A 12417-nucleotide genomic window follows, 5' to 3' on the forward strand; every position below is an offset into this window, starting at 1 on the left:
TTGTGAGGGGGGGGGGGGAGGCCCGGGGGGGGGGGGGGGGGGGTTCAGTTCACTTTCGCCGAGAGATCTAGGATCCTGCAACTCTCCCTGGGGTCGTCTGTCTGCAATAGATACCAGGAAACTGGCTATAAAATATTGACCAGGTGGTACCAAACCCCTCATAGGCTCCATGGGATCTTCCCAGATGTAACGGACAGTTGCAGGCACTGCGGTTCCTCTCTGGCTGATCTATATCATGTTTTTTGGTCCTGCCCATTGCTATTGAACTTTTGGACCCAGATTAGAGACATAATGCAAACGTTTACCGACAGACCAATATCATTAGACCCAGCCTTTTTCTCTATAGACAGTCTGTCCTGATTCACTTAGTGAATACGGCGAGAGCTTGTGTCCCTTTTTTGTGGAAGCAGTTCTCGTCTCCTACCATCCGACAGTGGCTCCAACGGGTAAATGACATTAAACATATGGAGGATCGCACTAGCTCAAAGGGAATGATGTCCAGATTCTCTTCCACATGGTTCTACTTGTCTGAATTCCTCGATTCTGCTGAATACCGGCAATTAATGAGCAGCTGAGAATTACAGCCTGAGTGAGAAAATTTATTTCCATCTGCCCTTTCCTTTTCTTGCTTCCATCCCCACCCCTCTTCTCTTCCCCTTCCTTTTTTATGGTGTCTTGCCCCCACACTCCTTGTATCATACCTGCCATATTGAGATGTCGGTCGTTCACGGGAATATTTGCCTTGATGGCCTGAACTGTGGCGCCAATACCTCTGCATCGCATGACATACCTCAGGGTTTCGGTCCCAGTTTAGCTTTCAATGTCTCATTCCCCCATGTACATGGGGGAGTGATGTATTTGGTATTCGTATGGCTATACCGGGCTATGGCAACATCTCATGTTATGATGTTATATATGACTTTGCTTACTATATGACCTAGTTACTTGCTTTGTATGTTTATTTTTATTTCTGTAAAATCTTTCTTTAAAAAAAACACAGAATTTGGAGGAAAAAAAAATAGGAGGTTATGTCCATACTCTCAGAATTTGGGAAGTATCCGGGCTGGAGATAAACTGGAATAAGTAAATGCTTCTTCCGATAGACTCAATGCTCGGCCCAACACCTATACAACTGAAACATGTACAAATTGTGGATTAATTTATGCATGTGGGAGTTCGGATCAGAGTAATAAGTAAAAGTTATTTGAAAGAAAATGTAACGCCTTTCCTACAAAATTTTTGGAAACAATGCAATACAAGGGGGAGGCTCCCCTTGCCACCGATGGGTAGGCTTAATCTTATTAAAATCATCTGGATACCTCAGCTCTTTTATATACTGCATAATTCTCCATCTTGGATAACACAAAATATATTTAGAAGGATACATGCAGCTTTTAGAGCTGATTTGGAGGAAGAAGCAATCGCGTATAAAGTTCGAGATTTTACAGTATCCTAGGGGGAAGAAATATTTTTCTTAGCCTCACAATTGCGACACTAAGTGAAAAAGTTTGCTGAATATCCCTAAAGTTTACAATACATACTCCACTATGGGAAAACAGAAAAGTATCCAAAGTGGTTAAACTACAGGGTTTTGGTTTATGGAAAAGAGCAGGGATTTTGGAATTAGCACATATACAGCAAGGAAAATTATTATTTGATCCCCTGCCAACCAACAATAATTCTGGCTCCCAAAGACTGGCTATGTGGTACACAGATAAGTCCTGTCAATTTAAAAAAGTGCTCCTAACGACAACCCATTATGTATATAAAAGACACCTGTCCACAGAATCTCTTTCTTCCATTCAGACCTCACCACCATGGGCAAATCCAAAGAGCTGTCAAAGGACGTTAGGGACAAGATTGTAGACCTGCACAAGGCTGGCTGGAGATGTCAGAAATTAAAGCGTTACTGCCAAGAAATATTGGATGAAATGTAATATATGGGGTTCAGATTTCTAATAACCCCATGACGTGTATACTGTGTGTATATCTATCATCAAACATAGAACATAATAAGAAGTTGTCTATAATGAGAGCTTTATTTGTTGTTCAAATTATAGCATATAAATGTGTTTCGGCAGTGACATCTACCAAAGGGGAGTGGCGAAAAGAACTTGGAATAGTGGTTGCCTTTTAAAAAACAATGTAAAAACATCAGGGCATTTTAGATAAATACTGTAAAATGTTGGACAGATGCAATGGATATAGTGCCAATGTATCTACAGTATATATTGTGGGAACTTTATTGTAAAGTGACTATGTATAAGAAAGGAGCATAATCAACTGTATCTCATTTGGTTTGTGGATATTGATATATGTTTTAATAATTATATAGTTGTTCTTTTTGTTTGTTGTGTTTTTGTTGCCCTGTTTTGATTGGGGATACATGTTACATATACTGTATGTTTGTATATTTAAAAAATGGTATAATAAAAAAAATGTTAAGTAAAAAAAACAACTATTCGGAAAGTCTAATAAAGTCTCACAGATTGCCCCATTCCTATGGGCCCTACATTCTTTTTCCTACATGCTAATGATTTCCCGGTAAAGATATACAAAAAAAAAAAAATCAGCTATCAGACACCTACCAAATGCTGCTAAAAGCTGCATCGCAGGCCATTGGAGGCGTTTTCCCCCCTCGTTGACAGGATGGATCAGTAGAAGAAATCTGAAGCCTGGAAGAGTTTATTCTCTCTGCAAAAGATGTCTCTGATAATCACAACCAGACATTTTGGAATCAATCTGTTTTTGGACAAGGGTAAACAACTCCTGTCGAGCTGAGTGAATATGATTTCTGTGCTCTGTCTTCTCCATTTACTGGTCTGCCCTTCTCCTTCTCCCTCCCCATTCCCTTCTAGGTTTTGACCTCCCTCAGTGGATTGTTTGGGTTTTTAACTTCCCCTTTTTTTTTCTACTGATCAAGTGTGCTGAGCCTTGGTATTGCAATCAAACAATACAAAAAGAGCACAGTCACTATTAAGGATAAATTGTGGAATAATGTGTATTCAACAGACTGGCTATCTTTGGAAGAATGAAAATGTAAAGGAAAAAAACCTACATGGTGCTCGTGGGGACTGGTTGTCGGACTGCCTTTACAGTGGATCGTGGTACGGCAACTCTTTTTGTATTATTTGATTGCAGTTGTTATACAGGTATGCTCCGCGTGTTTTTTTTAGAGCTGCACTCTTCTTAGTTCACCCTCCCATACAAAAATACTCCCACAACATCTATTTGTATTCTTTGAGAGCACTGACATTTTTTTCTATTATATGAGCCTTGTTATTGAACATCTGCTCCCGTTTGGATTTTCCTTCTACTACATCCTCCCACCCCCCTTTTTTTTTTGAGTTTTACTTTCAGAACAACTATCCAATATACATTCCCAAAATTCCAAGGTTCCTATTTTTTTCTCCCTTCTTAGTAGTATTACCTGCTGATTTGTGAATGACTGGCATTCTGATATTCCCCATAGTATTATTTTGCTGTTTGGTTGTGCTCTATGGTATGTCCATTTATATTGCATTTTTGTTTCTGTTCTTGTATTCAATTTAAAAAAATGAAAATAAAAAGCATTATACAGGTTTAGAAATTGTATTCCATCTTGTTCAACATTTTTTGTAAATCTAATATCACATTTGTTAGCGTCAATACTATCCATGAACATAATCAAAAGATTCCTCGTCTCCTCTACAAATTAACAAGAAGTCTACAAATTATTCTCCAGCAAATTACCCCTCCCACTTTCTGGCAAATATTTCTTCCTCCTCTCATCTCACCATAAATAGAATGGCCAAACTAGGTACAAACATCATCCCTATAGCCACTCCTTTTAACTGTAAATAAAGGTCTGTTATACCAAAAAGAAAAAAAAAAAAAAAGAAGGTTTTACAAGGCAAACAAAAAAACAAACATTTTATTGTAAAAGTTTTCTGCTCGCTATATCTCCTAAAAGCCCATATTATGGCCTCCATTCCCAAATTATGCTCAATATTGGTGTAAAGGGATACCACATCAATTGGGACAAATATCATTTGCTCCTCACATGGGGAGTTGTCCTTAAGCATCATGGGTAAAAAAAAAATACATGATCAGGGTTCTGCACACTAATGGTATTCGTTCAGAATACCCTTCTCATTACCTTCCTTCATTATTGTATTCAGCTCTTTCTTATATTTGTAGGGCCCCCCCACTCCCACAGATTTATAATTTCTTCATAGTGATGCTTACTTCTACATTATCCCTACTCCTCCCCCCTTAACCTCAGGTCTTCTAACGATATTCTATCTTTCCTCTAATTTCTTAATTCCATCATAATTATACTCTTTAACCTTTATTTGTTTTACTTTTAATTCTCTAATATCCGATTACACCATACTAATAAAAACCTCTATAGAATAGTTGGAGCACAGCTGAAGGTTAAAGGTGGAGCCATTCTTTAAATTGGTATGGTTAAATGTCTCCACAATCCCACTGATTAGCCTTTGTAGTTGGACCTGGTAAGGAGGCATAATATGTCTTGATATTAAGTTTCCTTATGAATTTACTTACATCAATTAATGTCTGAAATGTATTAATACTATTGACTGGTTACAATTTTAAACCTAAAACTTTTATCTCATTAGATAACTATGTGAAACTAGTGGCAACCTTAGAATAGGACAAATCGCAAAAGATCATTATAGATTCTCCCAGCTGTAAACCATAGGAAAGTGACTATATAAGGAGTGCTTGATGAGCTCAGTGTGTACTTTACCCTTTGAAGACATCTATGATGGCAAAATGGGCACACTTCAGTCTCATGCTGTCATCGAAGAGTGTAGGATTTCCCGCAGAAAACCTGTTATTTAGAAGTGCTTCAGATGGTGCGATTGAGCACTTTTTATGCAAGTTTTTTTTTTTAAACTGTTTTTATTATTAAGTGTGGTACCGTTTTACACATGGAGTTTTTCATTGTGTCTCTTCTGGGCCATGATGCGAGGAGGATCCGTGTTTGTTAGGCAATTGTGTGTGGAGCATTGAGGGTTACCCGATTCAACCTTGATGAAAAAAAAAGCTGTGTATTTGACAGCGATTTGTGAACAGTTTGCATATATTATGTATTCACTTGGGTGGAGAGCAGTATTAAGTGGTCAACACTAAGATTCTGGGGACTTTTTGTGGAACTGGTTTCATTTTTTGTATATATGATCATTTTATTGGAAGCATAATAGCGCTGAGAACACATTTGTAATTTACAATCACTTTATGTGGAACATTTGATAATTTGTATTACCTGGAGCACATTGTTTTGTGACCACTTGTATGTAGAGTATTTCTGGAGATTGGGATAACTTCGCATATATATGTATTCTTGTACCTGATATTTTTTGTAGTTATTTACAGTTCATATCCACATTTGTCACATTTTAGGATTTTTTTTATTATTCAATATTCAGATTTATATTTTGGTATAGCGCAGTGCAATTTTTAAATTTATTTTGTAAGGTAATAATTTTACTTTTAGCTCAGCTGCTGAGTTAGCTTAATTTTTTCTAATTTTAGTGGTAGGAGCACAGATTTATCTTTTTCATTTTAGTGGTAGGTGCGCAGATTTGATGACTTCTAGAAAAATACATAAGTATCTACAGGAATAAGAAAAGTGGAATATGCAGAAATCAGAGAGAGCAGACAATGCCATATGGAACTCTTATCTCAAAAGAAAAACAACAACATTCACAGATGCCTGACAATACCGGTTGTCTCTCCACCATAGGCATCAAATCTGAATGAGGCACAACCCCTCCCAGGGAGCCAGGACATGAGTAGGACAGAAGGCATACAGCCTAGATAGAATCCAAGTCCACCTTGGCAATGCAACCACCCAGTTGACCTACAAGGTTGAGAGAGATATGACATGCCTGCAAGCAGAACGTCTCCGAATGTTCCCCCAGAATATGAAGCACCATGGGCAGAGGCACATTGGTAAGTCTAACCAAAATATGCCAAGCTGGGAATAAACAGTGGGTCTACCTGGAGGCGTCTCTCACGGATGCTGACCTATTGGCATTGCTTTGGCTACTGCCTGGATCCAGACCGACACCCGCGTCCATTCCTTTTTTTGACCACTCACACTTTGAAATTGTGGGATCGGTATGTTGCTCGCCAGGGTATTTCCTCCCACTTATGCCGGTTGACCCCTCTTTTTGGCAACTCTGCTTTCCCCCCAGCGTTGTCTGGCTTCGTGCTGGGTCGATGGAAAAGAACTGCACATCGTCGCCTGATCTCAGCTCTGAGTGACAAGCACGTGGGGTTGCCTGTTGGGGTCAGTGCAGCCTCCGGACATTGGTTGGTGGAGGGGCAGTTTCACTCCTTTGTCTCCTCCTTTCCATCTCCGGATTACTTTCGTACGGACCTTACGGCCTTCGAGTCCTTCCTCTTAGCCTCCTCACCCCTGACGCACTATGTTTCCCTGATTCACTCTATCCTTTCCTCTGCGGTCTCCCCCGGTCTACACCTCAGTGTGGTAGCAGGGGCTGGGGGCCCCCGTGACGGACGCAGAGTGAGAGAAATTGTTTGCACTCACCCATTCCCTCTCCATTGCCAGCCCAGCCCATGAAAAAAATTTGAAAATCCTGACTAGATAGTACAGATGCCCAGTGGTCCTTCGCCGCTTCTACCCCACCGTCTCCGACTCATGCTGTCGCTGTAACGATTCCCTAGGTAATATGGCACATATTTGGTGGCGCTGCCCATTCATCCAGGAGTTCTGGAGGGGGATGTTGAGGGTTTATCTCAGAGCGACGGTCGTTGAAATAGCTAATAACCCTAAGATACTACTGCTATCAATGCTACCTGGGTCTCTGAAGCCAGCAAAGAAAGGCCTCCTGCGCCACTTTCTTACGGTCGCCAGGACGGTCAACCCGCGCCATTGGCGAGTGACGGTGACCCCCACCTTGGTTGAGTGGGTGGTAGAGCTGGATCGTATTCCGGACCTGGAGAGCCTTTTGGCCGAGGAGCGTGAAGCTGGACATGAATATGTGCACACTTGTTCTACCTGGCTCACCTTTCGGGAGTCGGCTGGCTTTGCGGAGACTGTCCCCCTGAGCTCATGACCTATCATTACCTTGATTGTTTTTTCTTTCTGCCTCAGTCCGTGCTGCACACCTATCTCTACATCTGCCCTCTACTCAGGCTGACCAACAATGCTGGAGACTTGCTTCAGATGTCCCTCATAAGTACCCCTGAATCGCTTGTGGGGAGTGGCCCACACCATACGACACTAATGTGTGGATTGATCCACGTTTTTAATGCTAATCTTTTCACCAGATTGGACATTATCGCTATGTTAACTGTGTGTATTGTGCTCTAATCACACAAATACTGCTGTCTGTATAGTTGCCGATGCTTGCTGCGTCCCACCAGGGACGGTCTCTTCTGTTTTCCCCACTTTTTTACTGTAACCTTTTGTGGTTAATGTTTTTACTTGTGATTATCATTTTGTTTTTTTTGGATTTGTACCAAATTGAACCAAACAGATTGAACCAAAACAATGCAATGTCTAGGTGAAACCGATTATATATCAAAAGGTTATGTTGCTCATTGCAATTGTCTGACTTACAGATAGCTGCTAGAAGCAGAAATGTACATCCCATAGATATAAAATGAAAATATTGTGCAGTAAGCAGGAAAACGTGAAAATCTTTATTAAAGATTACTTTCTGGTTAACATTATTATAAAATTTATTTTGAAAATGTGCACATACTTAAAAGAAGGAATATGTATATTTACAGTGACACTAAACACAGGAGGTAAATCTTAAAAATACATTCAAATACCTTAACTATTATCAAAATGGTATCTTATTTGTGTATCACTCAGCTGTAGATCCACAAATCATCTCTGAATTGGTGCTGACACTGTCCTTTCTTCTGGAGGGGGGCTACCATGTTCCCCATGGTGCCTGTGTGTGTTGTGGGGTGGTCGCTGCTCCAGGCTCGCTCCAGTGATGGACTGCAGTCTCAATACAAATTAGTAAACTAAACATGAGATTGTGGATCATCGCAGGGGCGGGTTTGTAGCGGTTGCTACTTTGCAACACACACAGGGACCACAGGCATAATAATGGGGAACAATAAAATAGAGATTGTGATTGTTGGCTATATGGAGTGAAGGGACTGACTTTTAAGAGCCTTTTGGGCCCATTAATATCATCATTAGGACATGCTGACCATGATTGTCAAACATTTTCATTTTAGTTATATGTTGTATTATGAAAACCAGTCTCCTGGTACATTTTCCAGCATCTGACTACCAGATATTACAAATGTTTGGACACTTCTTTTTCTCTCTTTGCTCTAGATTAGCAAAAGAACTTTGGGTGAGCACACAAGCTTATAATTAAGTAAGCTTACTGCCACTTGGTAAGCAGAGATGATTGTTGCAGACAGGTGTCTAATACATGGGATCATTAACAAGCTACTGCACCTAAATGTTATATTGTTTTATGATGCAGTCATCTATTGATAAAGGATTATATTATGTAAAATTGATGTATGGGTATTCATATGCTGTCCAGGGTGCTGAATCTAATGTAATGCTGGCCTAAGTAATAAACTGTTCAAGTGGGTTATCTAAAAAAAAATAAAAAAAATATATATATATATGCTCTGTCCAAGGTGCTGAAAACGTTAGAGTTCTTTTACAGCTATAAAACCAAGTTATGCGACCAGTTTACTGGTAGTACTTATTGGAATCTGTTCATCCCAATAAACGTAATGGAAGAGTCAATACTAAAAAAAAATAAAAAATATATATGCCAAGTGTACCAAACAGCCAGGGTCCATGTGGGGCAGCCACATACTGACAGGCAAACCCGCACAGATGTTTGAAATGAGACCTGAAACCTGTTACATTTACAAATAACTACCACCAAGTAATGATATATTTCATCAGCACCAGAACACTGACCTAGACCCTCCAACACAGTATGAAATAATGCATCAAAACACATATGCAACAAAGGCAAAAGAATATACTTAGATGGCAAACTCATTACACTATAACATAAAACAAAAACAACATTAGAACCATATATGCATCGGATGAACAGGCATACAGTTGCAGCCAGTAGATAGGTAAACCAGTTCCATGTTTCTCACAGCTTTATAATGTGAACTTTCCCCCCCTTCTGACAAAAATTCAGCTTGACCTTCAACATAGTTGAACCCTCACTTTACCTTGGTTTGGTTTTGCCTTGGTATTCCAAAGATGTTTTTTTTTTTCCCCCAGAGTGCCCGTTCTCTATTGTTGCTCTTTATCTGGGAAAATACTGTGCCTCGAACATGCTTCTCCCTCCTGACCCTTCCTAAATTATTCAGGGGGGAAGGTTTAGTGGACTTATAGATGTATTATCAGGCCCTCCACTTGTATCGGGTCTTCAGCTGGTGTGTGCACTCTAGCCCGAAACCTGGGGTGGCTCTGGAAGAAACTTTCACGTTGGGTCCCCTTGCTGGGCTGCCATGGCTTCCTTCTAAGGACTTGTTCTCACACCCAACTAAAGGTCCGACTCTTAAGGTGTTGAAAAAGACCTTTCCGTTGCAACGGATTTCTCCTTTTCCGTCCCCTTTGACACCGATTCTGGGAGGCCTTGACTTTCCTGAGGGTTTAGACAACAAACACCTTCGACGTCTCTTACCTGCTGGAAAATTACATCTGTTACACTTGCTGACCCTGTCTGGATAGTTGACACGATCTGAAATTCAGTCCGCTGTTGACTCTTTCCTGGACTCTTGGGCACTTTTTGAAGGATGTTCCGTGTAGTGCCGCCTTGTCCAGATCCCTTACTTCCTTGGAGTCCCTTTGTCAGGCAGACAGCCCCACATTCGTTATCTCTACTTACATATTACTTGTTATGCCATCTGAGGACTTTAAGCCTACCTATGCAAATAGGAAGAGGATTTTAGGTATTCTTCCAACTCCTGACTAGAAACATCAGGCGATAATACTAGTCCACTCTTCTATTGTGAGCAGAGTGCAGGAACGAATACTTTAAAATGCTCAGTAGATGGTACAGAGTTCAGGTACTTCTACACAAGACATATCCCTCTGTTTCCCCATTTTTGTTGTAGGTGTTTTACCCACCCATGTAATATGGATGCAACAATCCCAATACAAGTATTGGTGCCAATACTGATTTGGGCGAGTACTCTTACTCGCCCCCATATGCTCCAATGCCTAGTCAGATACCCGAACTTCTGGTTTTAGGAAGCCAGGCAGCAAGTCATTACATGCTGCCCGGCTTCCTGATTGATTGGGAAGCTGGCTCCATGCTCCCTCGTCACCTGGTGACAAGGGAGCATGGAGCCAGCTTCGCGGCCAATCAGGAGCCGTGCGACCCGTGTAATGACTCACTGCCCGACTTCATGATTGGACGAGAAGCTGGCCAATCAGGAAGCCAAGCGGTGAGTCATTACCAGCCCCCAGTATCGGTGCATCCCTACCGGGTACATTTCTGCATATCTTTTGGACCTGCCCTCTTTTGCGTCCCTTTTGGGAAGGTACAACAAAAAGTTTCCCAGCACACTCACAAGCCAGCCTGCAATAAAACACTATAACTAATACAGTTTAACCCCTCCATGACGGAGCTTGTTTTTCGTTTCTGTTCGTAAATGACTGACGCACTTTTTACATTTTTGCTTCCACGTCCGTAATATACTTTCTTACAAAGTGTACCCACACATATAATATATTGGTTTTTTTAGAGGACAGATATGTAATATAAATATATAGTCCTATGTGTACCTAACGCCTCACTTAGGACAAATAAAATATATAAAAAAAAAAGTAAAAACACTTTTTCCCCAGTTTTTATTTGTTTTTGTTTTTTTAGCTTGTGCTGTTTTTGTAAAAAATACAACAATAAATACATTCATTTATTTGTCCTTTATTTGGAAAAACCTCACATCCCTAGGATTTTAGACATTTTTCTTTACTACTCAGCCTAAAACTAAAACCTAACATTTTAATCTTTTTTTTCCCTAAAAGCTAAAGCTAAAAGTGGTCACCTGGCATACAATGTCACCATCACTAAGTGTCACACTTAGTGACAGCAACATACTTTGAACATCGCTGTCATGAGGGGGTTAAAAAAAATATTAACCCCTTCGGGTGAAAACCAAATCCAATTTTTATTGTAAGGGGTTAATTTTTATATAAATATAAAAATGTGTATTATTAAAAATGATATGAATGACAGTATAAAAATATATTTCAATCATTTTAATTTGTTAATTTTTAGTTGTTAGATTTTTTTATACTTTTTTTTACACTTTAAACATTTTTTTTTTATTATATCAAGCATTGTGAATTAATCTCACTATTACTGCTTGATAAATTAATCAATTACTTTTTGGTTATTATTAGGCTGCTTCAAACTTCAGATCAGCCAATAATAACGTTAGTGATACTGATCCTGTAGCAGTTCAGGATCAGCTGTCACTAAGGCTGGGTTCACACCTGGACGTTTTTCAGCGCTGAACGAAGAGCTGAAAAACGCTCAAGGTGTGAAATCCTATTAATCCCTATGGCCATGGTTCCCACCTGGGCGTATTTCAGCACGTTTTGACGCGCTGAAAAACGCCCTACGCCCAAAATAGTACAGGAGCTTCTTTGGGGCATATTTCCGCGCGTATCCATTAGGATGCTGGCTTTCGCTCTCAAGACACCTGATTCCTGAAGGGGATCGGGTGTCTGAAAAATTGTAACTCTTTCATTAATGAATCCCTCTATACCGAGGCATCCATTAATGAATGGTAACCGCTGATTCTCACCTAATACCATCCTTGTAGAGCAGCAAATAACTTGTCACGTACAGTGTACGTGACAAGCCATTTGGTCCCTTTGTGGCGGGGCGTACAGTGTACGTCTCCCGTCACGAAGGAGTTAAAACAGAAGTCTTAGTTGCACAACATCTGCAGAATATGTGGAAGCCACACTGCCCCATCAGGGCCTCTCTGTATAGTGTGGTCCTAACTCTAACCTCTGAGAGCCTCCATTTTGGAGCATATACAGCAAAGGATGCATTGGGTGCAGGTTTTCAAGCACTGGTGATATTTCGCTGCCGCCACATATGATGGGCTCAACTAATGTCTCCCTTTCTTTATACGACATGGTACCTAACTGCACAAATGTCTCATGTATTAGGACCTTTGGATATCACATTAGGGGTTGATAATGCACTTATTCGTAGACTCAAAACATAGGGTAACCAGCATGGCACTAGCTACAAACCTATCCCAAAGCAATGTATGCCTCGTGCCTTGTTTGTTTAATATTTGTTGGGGTTGCTGACCCCTTTTTCCCTTTTAACCCTCTTGTTATTGGTGATGCTCTTACATTTGAGCTGACTGATGTTTTATTGCTAAAAAAATCCAAATTAT

Source organism: Nanorana parkeri, unplaced genomic scaffold (genome assembly GCF_000935625.1).
Source record: "Nanorana parkeri isolate BGI_ZX_2015 unplaced genomic scaffold, ASM93562v1 scaffold565, whole genome shotgun sequence".
Classification (NCBI taxonomy): Eukaryota; Metazoa; Chordata; class Amphibia; order Anura; family Dicroglossidae; genus Nanorana; species Nanorana parkeri.